An 18,175-nucleotide genomic window follows, 5' to 3' on the forward strand; every position below is an offset into this window, starting at 1 on the left:
GCTTTACCCAGTCTTTACCTTTTATACTTTGTCAAGTTGGATTCACATTTCTTGATTCACACAGTAGGGCACTGAAACAGCTCCTTGGCACATTCGTGTAATAAACTTCTAAGCAAAGATGCCATGTGGTTTGCAGTCATCTCATTCTGCCTTCTCTTTCCCACCCTGCAACTATCCTTATTTCCCCTACTCATTCATATGAATTCCTGCTGAGAATGAACCTATTATTAAGCCAGCATTGCCTCTCCTGCTACATTCTTGTGTTAAATTAGTCCCCTTCATTGTTGCAAATAATAGGCGACCACTTATATATCAATGAAAATTCACTGCACTGCTGTGGGGTTATTTCAGTCCTCGACAAACCACACATTCCTGCCATTGTTATGATTTTAAGTGATTCGAAGTCCGTATTGCTTTATTTTAAGTCTTTTCTTTTGGAAGTGGTGACCAATCTTCCTCATACTTAGCATATTTTCTCCTTGAATCCCTTGGACAATGGGTACTTTAACAGTGGCATCTTTTTTGCAATAATTCTTAGTGTTAGCTTCTGCTTTTGAATATGCCAGTAGCAAAGCATGAATACAATACTAAAACTTCAGGGAAGCATGTTAATTAACTTCCTTAAGAATATGGAAGAGAATTTATGATTATTTATTCCTTTCTGATCAAGTCCTGAAATCAGAGAAAGCCTCACTAGCTTTTTCACAGCTCCCTTATGAAAATACTTGGCCATTCACCTTCGCTGAGGTTCTACCTTATGCCAATCACAGTGTTAGGCCTCTCATGCATACTGCAAACCTTAGAACTGGAAATAACTGCAAATTAGGAATTATTATGTCCATTTTACTTATGTGAAAACTGGAATTTTAAAAGATCTTACATGAAAAAAGTATTCAATCTGGAAAGCTCATATATCTCTGCAATGTACTAAAATTAATGATAGAATCCCTAAGCAAAACATTTCTGTCCCATGCTTGAAGAAGAATTTAAAAAACAATTGCAGAGTATATTGTACATAAAATTAAAATGTATATATTTAGCTTAAAGAATGATAAAACAGACACATTTGTACTTGCTACTCCCTTAAGAAAAAGAACCTACCATCCTGACGTGCCTGTCCTGAGCTTGTTGACCCTCAGAGTCATAGCTCTGTATCATAGGAGGAACGGCCCTTTCAGGTTACTTTACCCTAGTTCCCTTTCACTTGTGTTAGGTCAGTGCGAACCATGGCAGGAGATTGGAAGGCAGGAGGAAGGGAGAAGCCAGAGTATATCCTCCCTCCCATCCCCCCCAATCTTGGGTAGCTTCCCTGGCAGTGACTGTATTCTCCATGGCTCTTGGTCAGGCCCAAGTGGTTCCATTCTGGGCTCTGGTAATACTACCTCTCCTTTTTTTCTCTTTGGCCCAGAGATGATAATGGTCCCTGCTTTTGCTAGTTCCTGGCCTACTTCACTCTCTCTTATTTGCTTTCTCAGCTCTTGCATTACCCATGTCAGTAATTTTTTTATTAAATTTTCTGTAATGCAAATACTTGAAGTGATGTCAGTTTTTAGTTTCTGATTAATGGACCTTAAAAGCCCTGGGTGAGGCTTCCCTGTTGGCGCAGTGGTTGAGAATCTGCCTGCCAATGCAGGGGACACGGGTTTGAGCCATGGTCTGGGAGGATCCCACATGCCGCGGAGCAACTGGGCCCGTGAGCCATAACTACTGAGCCTGCGCGTCTGGAGCCTGTGCTCCGCAAAAGAGAGGCCGCGACAGTGAGAGGCCCGCGCACCGCGATGAAGAGTGGCCCCCGCTCGCCGCAACTGGAGAAAGCCCTCGCACAGAAACGAAGACCCAACACAGCCATAAATAAATAAATAAATTAAAAAAAAAAAAAAGCCCTGTGTGTTCCTCCTTGATCATACCTCTCCCCAAACCCCAGTAGTAACCACTATTCTGATTTTTAATTTTGGCATTCTCTTGATTTTCTTTATTGGTTACCACTTATGTACCACTTATGTATCCTTAAACACTGTATTTTTTACTTTAGTCAGTTTTGCCCTTTATATAAATGGAATCACAGTGTGTTCTCTTATATAACTTGCTTTTTTTTCAACAGTATGTTTTTGAGATTCATGAATATTATACGTGCAGAAGTTCATTAATTTTCCCTAAAGCATAGTATTCTACTGTATGAAATACCATAACTTATCCATTCTATGTGATGCACTTTTGTCTGTTTCCAGTTTTTACTCTTATGAACATGTTACTATGAACATTTTGATATGTGTTTCCTGGTACATATGTGCAAGAGTTTCTCTAGTACTTATGCCTACGAGTGGAACTGCAGGGCTGTAGACCACATAAATGTTCAGGTTCACATGATAATTCAAAACTGTTTCCCAAAGTGATTGTACCAATTTATAATCCCACCAGTGAAAAAGTGTCCCAGTCATTCCAAATCCTAGTGAGTACTTGGTTTTATTGAGTATCAAAGATTCAAATGAAGACAAAAATCTACATAACATATTGAGATAAGCTATTTTATATACATTTTTACAGTGAGATATTCTTGTGTTGACACTTTTTGCCTGTTGTGTAAGAAAATATAGACATTTCTATAGTGTCTATATATGAAACTCTTATTTATTTATAGATAAGAAGATTCCCATAGATGATTACTTTTCATTTTATAAAGGTTAGGTATTTTGTTAAAGGTGGCTAGTTAGAGGATAATTAGATGTAAATATGTGACTCTCTGAATCTCATGTTTGACTGAAGTCCCAAGATGAAGAGGGAGAAACAATGAGGGGAAAAGCATTTCAAAGTGAGGTTCTAGACCACTTACTCATAGCTTGCTGAGGAGATGCCCCAAACAGGCTTTATAACTTTTAGCCCAATACTCTCTTGAGGGAATCAAATGTTGAGATGGAAGAGATTAAGATAAATATTTCTTTGGAGAAATTTGTTGCATTCTGGTAGTGTTCTCACTGCCCATAGGAGAAGGGAATAAAGTCCTTTTCTCTCACCTTGCGCTGATGCTGAGAGACTTCAGTGGAATGTCTTGGAGAGCTCGACCTGGGTCGCCTGAATCTTTAGGCACAGAGGATGGTGCTAGGTCCATTCCTAAAAAATTGTAAAGGCAGAAGCTGTGGCTGGGTAGTTACTCTGATGGAATGCTGAAGAAATGTGCTACACCGAAAGTCACCTGCACTCCAAGTGTTTGAAAATTAGAGGATCTATGGACTGAAAGTGTGCTTGAGAGATAGCTTTTTGCTAGAAGGTTTGACTGGAAGGACTGTGGGACCTGGATAGAGAGCCCGAGCAGGGTGGATTGCTAGTGGTAGTGAGCAGCAATTAAGCAACGCAACAAAGAGAGTCATTGCCATGTCAGGTGAGCAACATTTGGATGTTCCCAGGGTGTGTGGATATGGAGTGGGTGGTGTTTGTCAATGGCTCTACAAAGGATGTCCACAAAAGAAAGATTCATCTTTGAACATACACCAAGACCAGAGAGCACCAATCCCAGATCTCCAAAGTACCAGTAAACAAGTAAAGTTAGACTTCCCTGCTCTTTTTCTGTCTCTCCTTCTTCCTCTTCCCAATTCTAACAGGAGCTGAGTGATGGATGGTGGGAAAAAGAAGAGGAGCGCAAGATGGAGAAATAGAGAAAGTCAATCATGCTGTCTTACCGTGAGGTTCAACATGAAGAATGCCAGTGCTGAGCCAGAGGACAGCTTCAAATTTAAATAAATTTCTGAGTTTTGTTATTACATGTACTGAACAACTTAATTACCTGAATGAAAATGTTTTGTGAATAAGAGTGACAGGAGAACTTTTGAGAGTGATGAGAAAAACCATAGGGAAAAGAAGCAGTTTGAATATAAAGTTACCTCTTCTCTATCTGAAACTTCCACTAAAAGTTCAGTAAATATATATACATATATATGTGTATATATACATATATATGTCTTTTAAGGCATAAACCCACTGGGACAAAGGAAATTGGAGAGGAGGCAATTATAGCAGACCCAGCAGTAAAAGTTTTGGAGACTGGAAACCAGCAGGATGACTGGTAACAGGTAAAGCAGAACCAAGAAAACTGAATCCTCCTCAGTGGGAGGGCTGACAGTCAATTCAATTTCATTAAAAGATTACTAAAAGGCTCAGGAGTTGGCTAGCATAGGGACCTGTAGAAGTGGAGGTGAAGATGGGTGAAGTAGAATCACTGAATTTCTGTTTAAAAACCATTAGAATATCTAGATTCCCTCCAGCTTGTTTCCTGCCTTTCCTCTGTTCCTCCATAGCCCTTATATTTCCTTTTATATTTCCAAATAATGTACTTTATATTCTCTTTTCTGACTTCTCCCTTTAGATAGTATCTTTTTACTTCCCTACATATTTTTCTATCCCTGGTAGTTTTACTATCATTTTGGATGATTGATATATCATGTTTACATTATTTTGACTATGTAAATGGTATTTACTGCTAAGCCATATAGGATACTTATTTTTCCTGAAAACATTTTTGTTTTTCATGGCATTAATAAAGGCCTTTCCTTTTAAAATTTGATTGTTTTTATATGCCTATATCCAGAAGAATAAAATGATGTTCAGTAAAATACACGATGTTCAGTAAAATAAGAACACCCATATTCACAGGACTAAGGCTTTGAGGAAAAACTGAATTTGATGATAGAGCAAGAGAGTTCAGAATTGGAATTACCAGGCAAGTCATATTGATTAAGGAAACTGGATGTCACTTCAGTTCAATTAATCTAATATACTGTATTCTCGGCTCTGTGTTAGGACCTTAGAACACAAACATACCCATTTTCAATATGGTCCATGCCTCACCTGTCACATTCTAGTGTTGTCAGAGGGAAAAATAATAAAAAAATATATCACAATGTATTTGAAGAAAGGTAGAGTGGTAGGGGTGATGGTAAATCCAGAAAAACTTCTCAGTGTCATGAGGCTTGATGATCCTTACGGGACAGGTAGGAATTAATTAGATGGAGATAAAGGAGAGTGAAGTTTCAGACAAAGAGTAAATATTTATAGAATTGCTAGGTATATATTTTAGAGGAAATATTTTTCAGTGCTATTGAGGATAAATACAGAGGGAGTTAGATTAGTGTGGAGTTAATGCAGTAGTCTAGGCAGAAAATGTTGAGGGATTAAACTAATACACTGCCCAGAAAGCAAGGAACTGACTTGAGAACTAGTACAACATTTGAATTAATAGGACAGTGTTACTACCTGGACATTGAGGGATGCAGTAGACTCTTGAGTAGCATAGATGCTTTTGTTTGGGGTTATAGATGGACAACCAAGCCATTCACTGAGATATCCACACAGGAAGAAGATAGATTTGGGTAGAAGACGATGACTTTTAGATCTACTGAGTGTATATTATTTGTGGAAGATATGTCTGAAGAGAATGATGGGGCAAGAAAACATTTTGAGTTGTAAATGGTGTTTTAATTCCTTCTCTTGGAATTAGTTGGTCTTCCCCTACCCGAGGCAGTTAGAGTATTCCATCTGCACTGCCACAGGAGAAGAGATGATCAATATAAAGCAGATCAAAAGGATTAATTCTTGGGCTTGATTTCCATAACCCTAGGCCTTACCATAGAGAAAAGATTTAAAAAAAGAAAAACTCATCATGAAAAAAGATTAAAATATTTATTTTCTGCAAATTTCCTCCCCTCTCTAGACTAAAGATGAATTTTATGGGCTCCAGAAAGGGACCTCCTTTAATCAACTCCAGAGTCTGGAGATTTGGCAAATTACAGTGTTCCCTCACAACAAGCAAGGGCAAGAGCAATAGAAATCTTCTCCTTGTATGTCTAGGTAGACTTGCCAGAGAAGGCATCACAGATTTTCCCACAGCTCTGAGTGGTTTGGGATCAAGAGAGTATTTTCCATGTACCCTAGAATGGCTGGTACATGGCTGAAAGTGAGCTGAAATTATGTCAAGGGAGTGGAGGTTGCAGCACTGATTTTTGTGGATTGCTGAGCAAAGTAAAAACTAGGAGCAGAGACATCTCAGCAAATGACATTGTAGGTATGTAAACAGATTGTCTTCAAACGCTTCTGTGTCCCCAGAATTTAAAACAAGACAAGGGAGAAAGCAGATTACTCCTTTAACTGATTGAAATTAAGTTTTTATTATCAGGTGAAATGAATTCTCAAAATAGAAGTTCAATTATTGAAAAATAATTGAGTTCAATATTGAAAAATAAAGAAAATTCATTTATTGGATGTGGTGGCTTTGTAGACTAGAATTCATACCTGCTATATACAGTAGACAATTAGATATGCTCACCTGGGATGCAGTTGATAAAACTCATCTGGAGTTGTTGACTTGGAAGTCATCAATGTATCTGTGGTAGCTGAAAGCCTAGCAAGAATCAGATTACTTTGGTAATGTGGAGCAAGAGATAAAAAGGTTAATAGCAAAAATGTCTGAAAAACACGAAGATTCAAACAGGTGAAAGAAGATGGTCCCTTAAAGAATATCGAGGAAGCATTACTTGAGAAGTCTCCTTTTAAAGGAGTAGCCTAGACCTGAAGGTCTGATGTTGCTGACCTTGCATTTCAGTTCAAAAGGGCTGCCACCGAATGTGTCTAGGTTTCATGAGGAATATTATATATTGCTAAAATAAAATGTCTTTCTTGCCTTTCATTGTTTACATAATTAAGCTAAATGACTCCTGCAGTTCTCTGTTTTATATTAACTTTGACTTCAGGTAGAAAGGGGAATTTGAACGTTGGTACACATGAACATTTCAATGAGTTTTTGTTTTTAAAAAAATCAGGGTTTACCACCCCACCCCCAACCCACCGCCAAAACAAGGAACAAACACACAAAAAATAGCCTTCAAATAATGTGCATTAGATTATAGGCAGCTATGGTTCATCGTGCACAGCTGTATTAGAGAGTAGCCTAAAAAATTAGAACTTAGTATGTTGATAATTCTTGAGTCTTTGTTAAAGTTTCACTTGTCTTAAAGTAACCCATAGTAATAAATTTCCTCTGGTGTGCATGCTAGTATTCTTGAGTACTTTAGAGATATAGACCCTTATTTAGGATGAAGCTGAAGAGGCTGCCAACACTTCATGTGTCAGCCTTGGTAAAAACTGATGTTCATGTGTTTCTGTCAGTTGTCATGTGGGATGGATTTCAGTTGCCATTATGAATATAAAAAGCTCACTATCCCATTACTAATTCCCATGAGTTATTTAGTCCTGTCTTTCTTTTTCTAAAGGTTAAACTCTTATCTTTCTGCTAAAAAGTTAGATAATTAACATTCTCACTTACAAGGCTTCCATAACATCTGTAGATTATGCACCATTAATCAAGTTCCTCTGCAGGCATGATTGACTTTTGCAAAGAAACTTGGGGAATAAATCCTTTCTTTTTAGTAATAACTTTGTTGTTATTATGCTTAAAAAAGTCTCTTTCTGAGAAACTCAGTTTAGAGTAACAGTCTCTAGCTACTTAAAATGGGTATTATAAAACTATATAAGAGAAATAAGAGCAAATGACGTATTTTAGAATCTTTGAACTCTGACATTTCTTTGCATTAAAAACTTTAGAATTTATGATTTCCAAAGCATTGCATGTTTATAAAATCATTTGTATTGACATTTAACTTCTCCATTTTCAAATGATAGAAACAAAAATTAAGGATATATACTTTATTAGCATTTTAACTTGAATTTAGAATTCACTTATATGAAAAAGACACATATAAAAAATCAGATTTTTAACATTCTAGAATTTCTGTGCCTGAATTATTTTGTCAAGAACACCTGCACAAGGCAAGTGCTGGACATTTATAGAAAATATGTCCTAGAAATGATTTGTTCATGGAAAAAAATCTGTTTTATATCTGTGATGTTTCCTTGACATTTTCCTTCTGCTACATATTTCTTATAATGCCTCCTTGATCTGTCTGAGGAGATAGATTGTGGAAACTTTTTGGAAGCTGTAGAGATCTATTAAACATAGAAATAAAATCTCTTCTTTTCCATCATAAGACCTTATTTTCATTCACTTCCTTTTGTTCCCTTCTCCTTTCTTTTTCCTTTCCCTGAGTGGTAGAAAATACCAAAGCACTTAAAAAAAGCAAATATTAACATAAGATTCTTTTTTTTGGTTGGACAACAAAAAACACACATGAATTGGGTCAATAAAACTAAATATCAGTGTTCAATGCCAAGTATATTAATAAAATATCTTGGCCTAAATGGCTCTTTTTCTAAATTTTGAATATAAGAATGACTTTCACAAAAAAAAAGATCGACAACCTTGACATAGAGGCATATAGTTTTTTAATCTCAGTAGTAGTCACAGAGATAGTTTTTTAGGCAGAGGATCCAGAGTGTTGGAAGAGAGGAGCCATAATAAAAAGAAAACAGGGTAGTGCCAATAGATTTGGATTAGGTGTTCTGATACATTATAGAGTCTAGGTATCTTCTAAAAATCTTCAATTAATCAAGATCTTTGTATAAGACTAAGGTCTTGAAAAGGTGATACATAGAATAATTAGTCATCAAGTAACTTGTCTCTATTTATAAAAAAAATTGCTTATGAAAATCATTACATTTAGTGTTCACTTAAAGTTTAACCATTTAAACATCTTCATAAATTAGTTTGTATTAACCTCTATTTCTTCTTCTCTTTCTGGTGACCTTCTATTCATCTGTAAAGAGGCAAAGAAAATGTCTTCTCTGTGAAGGTCTTGGAACCCCTTTATTCAGAAACAATCCTTTTCATTGCTATGAACCTATGTAATTTGGAGCATAGCTTAAACACTTTGCATCTTACTTTCTTTGTTTATGTGTTTTGTTTCTCTATGTTAAATGTGGTATAGGCAAAGGCAAGGGCTATATTTCAGCCATCATATTGCCTGAACTGAGCTCAGTGCCTGACATGAGCAGTCATACTTTAAAAACATATGTAAAAGTATAGAAATTTATATTCTTAGCGTTAGAAAAAAGAAGAGGCACAGTTAATATCTTGAGATTAGGAAATGCTAAACATAATGATGTCAGAGCAATTATTGAGGCTATCAAGTACCAATTTGTACCCAGATCTAATGACTGAGCACCTTTAAAGGTGCGTTGTATCAAGAGTTCAGCAGATATAGACACAAGTAATTCTACTTACATGTTGTTCTCATAACTTTGAATTTTAAATGTATATGTTCCTTTTATTCTTAAGTAAATTGAGAGCAAAGTTGACCAAAGAGATGGAAATTGTACTTCTATGGAGACTTTTAGTGTAAGCACACACAACTTCTTAGTTCTAGTCTCTCTCTCTCACTATGTATATATTCTTGTTTGGACAAGAATTTTTTCTGGCATATCTTTTCACTACTATATCCCCAATAATTAGAACGATGGCTGACACACTGATTATTGAGTAGGAACTCAGTAAATATTTGTGGATGGCTACACATTTCTGTATTACCAAGGTAGATCATACATGGAAACAGAAGACATGGTCCTTGTTTAGCAGCTGGTGATACCTAGGTGACTAGATCACTTCTAATACACATTAGTCACTTTCACTAAACACCGTTTCTGCTAAAATTAGAAATATCTTCATTCTGTTCTCAGTCTAGTATTTAATAAAGGTAAACTAATCACAAAACCCTGTGAGTAAAGCTGTGTTGGTCTCTATCCCCAAAGTCCAGAGGCCAAATTGATATGAACATTGGCCTATTTCCTCTAATAAATCAGTTTGAACATTGATTGTAATATAATAAAACATATTTTCTAAAAGATGTAATTATAAATATTGTCAACAAATAAGAAATAAAGTGTTTAATGAAGTGCCTGTAGAGCTTCCATGACGAAAAGAATGCTTAGCTTTAAGAGCAATATACAAGATTTATGGATCTCCAATAATCTTAACATTTTAGAGTTGAAAATTTTAGAGTTTTATTTGTTCGAAAACTGTCTCTCCTACATGGAGGGCAAGCGGAGATCAAAGGAAAAAGTCAGACTATTCCAGATTGGTAGGTGGCAGTTTTAATAAGCAGGGAATCCTACAAGACTTGTTTTTGGGGGCCGCAAGATAAGATGATTTCTGCACCCACCCACCAGAATCTTAAGAGTTTATGTAAAGCCTTAACTGAGTGTAGTCACATACACAGTCAAGATGGTCTCAACAACACCTTACTGTCTCAAGGCTATGTCCTTGGAATAGTTCCCACTGTGGGAATGGTAGGTAGAGTGTACATTCCAAGGACAGGGGACGAGGTAAAGAAACTCTTATTGCCTGAGTTCAGCTCATGGGTCAACCAGTGGTCACATCCTCTTGATTACTTCCTCCAAGTTTAGGAAGTCATTATATCTGGGACCTTACATTTTTAAATGAAGGAGTGAGATGTAGAGCCTTTAGGACTAAGCAAGGACATATAGGACAGTTCGTCCTTAGAAGAGAATCCATGACTCCTGGTTCCCCATTTAATGCCTGTTTCAGTACACCACTATTGTTCAATATACCACATAATTTAATGAAATCCACATCTATTCAAATGTTAAACTAATTTAACTATTATTACAAGGTAGAATGAAATGTCTTTAGTAACAGTCATCCATGCAAATCAGAGCAGGAAGGCAATGTTTTTCTTAATTGATAGAAAACCACATCCTCTGTATAATTCATATGTTATGAAGAGCTCCATCATGTGAAAATTTTGAGAACTTCAGTGTAGATAATCCCAGATTTCATGAGCCCTTGGCATTATGATAGGCCAAGGTTTTCCTTGAGTTGCCCCAATTTCTCTGGCTCTTCAATTGAACTTTTGTTTGTCCATTAAACAAAAATAATAATAATGGTAATCTGTTTCAAAATCTGTTTCTAAAAGCTATTTTGTACCACCTTTCACTGACTGGAAGACTATGTTTGGGAGACTGATGTGAACTGTTATCTTTGGATGTTGTAGATAATTCTTTAAAGTACTCAGTGTTTGAAAAATGGTATGTGAATCAATAAATAATTAAAATAATGATGATGATGATGACAGAGGAAATTTTGGGGGGAAATTATTTCAAACTGAATCATTGAATTAGTCTTTCAACATTTCAAGGCATCAACCAGAAAGGCAAACAATGGAACATATACAAATTAATATCTTGGTCAGGTGGAGAAGTTTAAAAAATCCTTTAATAGAACTGAAAGTGTAGCTATTGATTTCTTAGGAGATAGGATTGTTAAAGGCTGAATTGCTTCTATGATTAAATCACAAGCTTCAGCTCTGGCATCAGTGTTCCCTTCAGTCAAAATCACAAAGGATATCTGCAGATCCCTAGAGCTGTTTCTCTGAGTAAACTATTAAAACATAAATATTTCCCTGAGGGGTTTTGATCCAGTGCTAGATTAGCTGCTTGAAGTTGATCATTTCAGTTTTTCTTAGAGAGATCTATAGAAGCTAGTTACCTACTTGACTTGCCCTTCTGTATCTGAGAATTAAAATGGATAACAGTTGAAACCTCTGCTTTTACTTAGTGCCCTGCAGGGCAAGATGGAAATGCAGGTTCCTAATGTTCAGCCTTTTATGTTTCTAGCTTCTGGGTTAGATATTATTGCTTTTGGTGCTTGAAAATATTATATTCTAGAAAGGGAAGTTAGGTATTTGAGTTCAGAATTCATCACCAACCACCCTTTAATCTCATGAGTAAAATAAACCACCATTAAAAAAATAATCTTATGAAACAAATTATACTTACACCTAATCTAAAACCCCAACGCAGGTTGCAATAATAAAATGATTGAGTGGGACGAGTGGGGTGGAAGAGCAGGTAATATTTTAATTAAATAAGTTTATTGGATGATCTAAACTTGGTTATTTACAAACCCAATCATTGCCTTATTTTCTCCAATCATTGACTTCAACCATCTTTCATTGATTATCCTTTTTCTGACCCATAATAACATCTTGGGAGATCCCAAGGTTTTCCCATCATTTTCTGTTATTAAAAAGTGCATTGTAGTTTTGTCCAATTTAAAATTTGAATTTCATCATTGTCTCTCTTCCCAGTGCTGGCCAAGGAGCATTGCATTTCTAGGGCTTCACCCCTTCGCCCTTCAGGCTGAATCTGATTACCCCATTGATAGTGGTGGGAGGAGGTGTTGCAGAAACAGGCAATAATCTTTTAAACTCACTGGTAAGTGTCCCTGCTCTGAATATTTATGTACGTAACAATGGCCAGATGTGGATGCCCTCCATCTGGCAGGCATCAAATGCTGCTCTTCCAGACACAAGTGTGATTCTTTGGGACCCCTGAGATGTTCCTTTCCATCTCACAATCCCAGAGGTGGGAGATTCACTGGCTCTAATTCCTTTATTCACCTTTCCTTTATTCTCTCTACCTTCAAAAGTTCCAACCTTTTTCTCAGTCTCTCTGCTCTTTGTGGTCAGCCCTTACTGGTTGGGGACCAGGGAGATGACTCAAACCTGGGTACCTTCTCTAATGTCTACTTGACTCATAGAAATCTGCTACATTCTCACCACCCCAAACCATGAAAATTCAGGCTGCTCCATTGTTCCTGTCTCTTCACATTGTCTTTTCTAGGCAGTTCTCTTTTCTGCCAGCTCATGTAAACCCCAGAAGATTAGTGAGCTCATGGCATCGACTGACTTTCATCCAAGAAATGTAATGCCAATCTCCTCTCCTGGAAAATTACTCCTTACTTGGCTGTTGGGTAGGGTGAACATATATTTCATTGTCCAAACCAGGTCACTTTTGAGAATACAAGAGGTTAGAGTCATGAACCAGGACTTTCCTAGGCAATTCTAGAGATGTATTACCCTATTAATGAGAGAGTAGAGAGTATTCTGTCGGTAGGGCTCCCCCTTGTGAGTAGAGTAAGCCACAGTGCTCTCTCCCTAGGACAAAGTCTCAAGACTAAAGCGACTCTCCTCCCTTTCTCCCACTAGCATTTGGTTTATTTTGGGGGAAGGGATAGGGCAGTGGAAGTTATTGGCGTGGGTAACAAAGTAGGTTTGGCTACAGTCAAGGTGTCTGGCCCCAGGTATTTGTGCTTCAGTTTAGAATATTAGGTATTTGATGCCCTTTTGTTCTTAGCTTTCAATGCTTCCTATCAGTTATAGGGCAAGAGGAAAACAAGCTGTTCAACTTCAACTTAAATATAGAAATTTAATTGTAAAAATCAGATATTTAAGGAATCATGGTTTTCATATAGGATTAAAGTAACTCATATAACTTATTTTCAACTATGTGGTAAAGGGTGTGGTTTTCCAGAAAAAAAATAAAAACATGCTAACACTCCAAAGACTATTGCCTTCTTAATAATTTTCATTCTACAAATATGTCATCTATCTCCTGTATCACTGATCTCTCCCTCTTTACAGGGCAATTCTCCTCAACCTACATGTATGCTATAATACTTTATCTTTCACTTTACCAAAAACTCAGTCTGTTTTGATTCCACCTTCTGTGCTTGTGACTATGTAATTTCTCTGTTCCGTTTCATTTCATAATTTCTCAAAATAAATATTTATATATGTTTTCAAACTTACTTTTCAATTTTTGTCTCAACTTTCCAAGCTTTCCTCCCTCTTCTATCCTCAATTGCTTTTGTCATAGTTACCAGTGGCTAAATCCAGTGTTCACTTCAATTCCTCATCATGACCTCAGCAGAATTCCATAATGTGGCCTTCCCTTCTCAGTACATTCCTCCATTTGTGGTCTGAGACATAAACACTGGTGGTTTTCTTTTTACTTCAACTGTGACCCATTTCAAACTTCTTTGGGAACTTTCCCTTTTCCAAATGTTCAATCTACAGAGTAAGGCAGGGCTCATTCCTGAGCTCTCTGCTTTCCTTTCATATACTGTTTTATTAGGTGATCCAGTCCTGTAACTTAAGATATAATCTATATATAGGTGATTTTCAAATATATGTTTCTAGCCATGATCCCTCCAGACTTGTACAGCCAATGGTCTTGTCAATTTCTCCACTCTTAACCATCTTAAACATTTTATTTAAGACAGAGTTCTTGATCAATTTCCACTTCACTCTATATTCCTCAGATCAAGTAAATGAAATCACAAGCATCCAAGCAAAAATCTTAAGAGTTAATCTTGATTCTTCTCCTCCAATATCCTGTCTAATCCGTCAGCATAGTCCTATAACTTTTATTCCAAAGTTTATAATAAACCTGTCCACATAACTGCTATCTTGAATGCTAGCATCATAGTCCAGATACTACAGGCTATCTTCAGATGGGTTATATCCTGATATTGCTAATCATATTAATAGGATCAGAGTCATTTTCAGAAGTAAAAAGTTCTAAGCAATTCATTTTCTCTGATATCACAATATGGATAATTTGAGGCTCTTTAGGATGACTTTTATTTTAACTTCTTATTTTCCACAAATTTCTAAAACATATTTCTTCTTTACTCTGGGGAAGGAAGAAAACAAAGCCTGTATGCAAAATTCCCAAACTCCCCAGATCCAGGTTTGAGACTTGAAATCCTTTAAAAATAGTTTACTCTCATTTATGCTTCATTATATTAGTCATACTTTATCTTATTTATATTATTAAAAGTCTCTTGGAGGCTAAGGATATAATGTGCTTACTTAGTACTTTTATTAAAATAATTATACATTTTTACTTTCACTCTGACTGAAATGGAGAGGCGTGGGTTAGGGGACAAGGCTTCTAAAACACAATATGTACAAGATGTGAGCCAAAGGTGAATATGTATAATGGACATTGTTGTTCTTCCCCCATATCCATTCTTCTGTCTCTGGGTAATTCCCCATATAACTTCTGAGAAGCCTAAGTGTTTTGGAGGAAATTGGCTTTATCTCTGGATCTGGGGTTAGGTCATATGGCTCAAACCTAAGCCCATTAGAATAAACCCATCCCTTAGCCATAGATTCATGAGTGGGTATGTGATTCAATTTGAGCTAAAAAGACATGAGAAAAGATTTTTGAGAGACTTCTGGGACACGAACTATGTCTTCTGAGAGAACTTCCAAAAGTAACTCTGTTTCTATGGGCTTAGATTAGGAAGCAGGTAGTCCTGAGAGTTGATGGTGTCTATCTTTTGTTGGGTAAGTCAGCCTCAGGGTGAAACAGAAATTTATAGAGGCAAATCCTTTATACAGAAAGATCATCCTGCTGTGGAATTAAGTCGCTTCTGAGGCCTCCCCATACTTTTGGACCTTCTGAGCAGGAAAACCAATGGATCTCATTTTATTGTTTAAGCCAGTTTCAGCTGTGTTTCCTGTTGGTTCCATTTGAATACCTCCTAAGAAGCACAGTGATTTAGAAGAAAGAGTAGATAGCTCTGCTTCTTTTAGTGTTTTTAAAAACCTGAGAAATGAACATTTTTGCTCTTAAAAGAAACAAAAGCAGAAAAGAAGTGGAGAAACCTGATAATTTTATAACCCCTTTTGAGTTGGAATGTTTTCACCTTAGCCTCAATATTGTGTGAAAAATAAGCATCAGGAAATCTGTGTTCATATGTTAGTACACACATCATTATACAACATAGTAGCTGTTTTCCCCTTAGTTGTTGAGATATCTTACTTTTGGATTTGTTTCACCATTGAATGGGCAATCCAGAAAACTGATCACAAGGTGAAAACAAACCATAATCAAAAGAAAGCAATTACCAATGAAACAAGAGATTTTAAACTGAAGTCAAAAGGATATTTTCATTTTAACAATACGATAAAAAGAATGAGATTACTGAAAGCACAGGGTAATCAACTTCCCCACTCACTTGGCTTGTTTTAGGGGTGAGATGTCTCCAGATCCATTAAAAGTAAACATTACCACTGCTTTCCTCACCTCAACACTCCTTATCCTCCAATCTGTTTGAACTTTATATCCTTTTGGGCAAAAAACCTAAATCATATTAATACTCATTTTCTCCATGATAGTATACATTTTAATCTTTGAGCCATTCAGAATTCAAAAAATTATTTCAATAAGAAAATTGATTCTTGCAATCAAATATTTGGGTTTTCAAAACTATTAACCTTATTTTGATTTTAAGAACCCATTCTGACAGTCAAAAATCTAAGATTCCACACTTTGTCTTCCCAGTCTGACTCTCCTCTAAGTTAATAAATCTCAGTCTCAAGGTCCAATTTTAACTATGGAAGACCCACAGTAAAAGGCATTACTGGGAATAAAAATCCCCCAAAACAAACAAACAAAAAACTTTGGGTTGGGCTTCCCTGGTGGTGCAGTGGTTGAGAATCTGCCTGCCAATGCAGGGGACACGGGTTCGAGCCCTGGTCTGGGAAGATCCCACATGCCACGGAGCAACTGGGCCCGTGAGCCACAATTACTGAGCCTGCGCGTCTGGAGCCTGTGCTCCGCAACAAGAGAGGCCGCGATGGTGAGAGGCCCGCGCACCGCGATGAAGAGTGGTCCCCACTTGCCGCAACTAGAGATAGCCCTCGCACAGAAACAAAGACTCAACACAGTCATAAATAAATAAATAAATAAAAGAACGTGAATTTCTAAAAAAAAAAAACAAAAAACTTTGGGTTGCTATTTCAAAATGTTATCCTACTGTGAATATTAAATTTACATAAACCAGAGGTTTCATGTGCCTTCCCTTTCCTTCTCAGTGGGTGCTTCTCTTAATTTGCTAGGTATTTAGAAGTTTAAGTTTAAATGTCTCTTCATATGTCCTCTGCAAATTGCTTCTCTGTGGTTATGGGTCTTTCCAATGCTCTTTGGGGCTGCTTGTTGGTGTTGTTGATTATCATAGTACTTGCAAACCATAGTTCTCTTAGTAGACTAATGTCTCTTCTTTGATAAGGTCTTGGAGTGAATGGAAGGAGCACATCTCTCTTTTTTGCACTCTGTCATTCAGTCTCCAAAAGGCTTATACAGCAAACTGCAGGTATACGCAGTCAGGGAAGTGTCATAAGGAAATTACAACATAGGAGAGAAAAAAATTAAAGTTCTAGCCAGTTGGGACTACCCTTTGAACCTGCTATTCAAGTTCAAATATTGATACATCTTTTACACATACATCTTAATTAGGAGGGGCACTGCCATGGTTACTCCCTCCTTTCCTGACCTCAGGTTTGTTGTTTATGTTCTTTATCTACCCTTTAAATTTCTCTGTTGACCTCATCTCCCTCTTGAAAAGGCTAACTTCCTCTACAGGTTGAGCTGTTACCCATTATATCCTTTCTGAGTCCTACAGTCTCGACAGGGCTTCCAGATTTGGCTAGGTGGGCATGTATGTTTGCAACTACCTAGTCTCCCAGGCCCCAGTCCCATGAAAGAGGGTTAAAGTGAATCACAATTTTATGTTCTTTTCCCCCATTCACACTGGTGTTCTCACTGTTAGAGGACCTGTTAAGAAAACTCATCTTAGAAGCACAAGCTTTTTTTTCCCCCTTAAATATAGCATAATATAAACCTCTATTGAGGAAAGAATATTTCTTCTATTAGCCATGCTGTTGCTGCCAGTGGGTCTGCAGTATTGTACAATGGAGCACTTGGAGTCTGGCATTGGCACAAAGAAACACAGTAGCTTTTAATGGTTGCTTTCTCTGTTGGATGGGGAATAGCATGAGTCTTGAATTAATTCCTGGGATTCATATTTTCCTCTGACATGCAGGGTGGGGTTGCAGATTTCTGTCACCACATCTACTTGGGGGTTCCTTTAAAGTCAAGCCAAAAGTTCATTAAATTTAAAAAATTTCCTTGATTTTGTTTCAACTTAAAAAGGTTTTTCACCTGAGGCATGTTATTAATTATTATTAATTATTAATAACACCAAGCTTGGTTTTATAATTTAGCAAATGGCAATTATACAAGTTGTAGTTCTTCAGATATTGGGAAACTTTTAGCATATCACATTTTGTTTGTACCTCTAACATAATCTTTACCACATTCTGCCTTGTATTGTAATCACATAATTAGTCATGTATTAAGGATCTTCTTTAACAAGGCAATATTCTGCTAGGCACTGTGGGGGAATAGAAACATACGCATACACATGAATTTTTCTCTCTTCCACTAGGTGGTGATATCCTTGAAAGAAGGGCCTTATTAATTATTATACCTCCTATAACATGTAGCAGTGCTTTGTTCAAAGTAATTTAGAGATTAGCCACAAGAACAGAGGATGAGAAAACTATTTTCACAAAATTTGCAAGGC

At 36.8% G+C, this 18,175-nt stretch overlaps 1 long non-coding RNA gene across 3 annotated transcripts in view; it reads left to right on the forward strand.

Annotated features, from left to right (window-relative positions):
- Nucleotides 1-18,175, forward strand: part of LOC309628913 — a 242,844-nt gene that overhangs the window by 131,835 nt on the left and 92,834 nt on the right. The window contains exon 6 of one of the 3 annotated variants that reach the window (XR_014244774.1): nt 3,597-16,213. The exons of the other annotated variants lie outside the window; for them this stretch is intronic. This is a non-coding gene — a long non-coding RNA (uncharacterized lncRNA). Of the gene's footprint in view, nt 1-3,596; nt 16,214-18,175 lie in introns of those variants that run through there. 3 annotated transcript variants of the gene reach the window in all.

Source organism: Balaenoptera borealis (genome assembly GCF_965194805.1).
Source record: "Balaenoptera borealis genome assembly, chromosome: 5".
Lineage (NCBI taxonomy): Eukaryota > Metazoa > Chordata > Mammalia > Artiodactyla > Balaenopteridae > Balaenoptera > Balaenoptera borealis.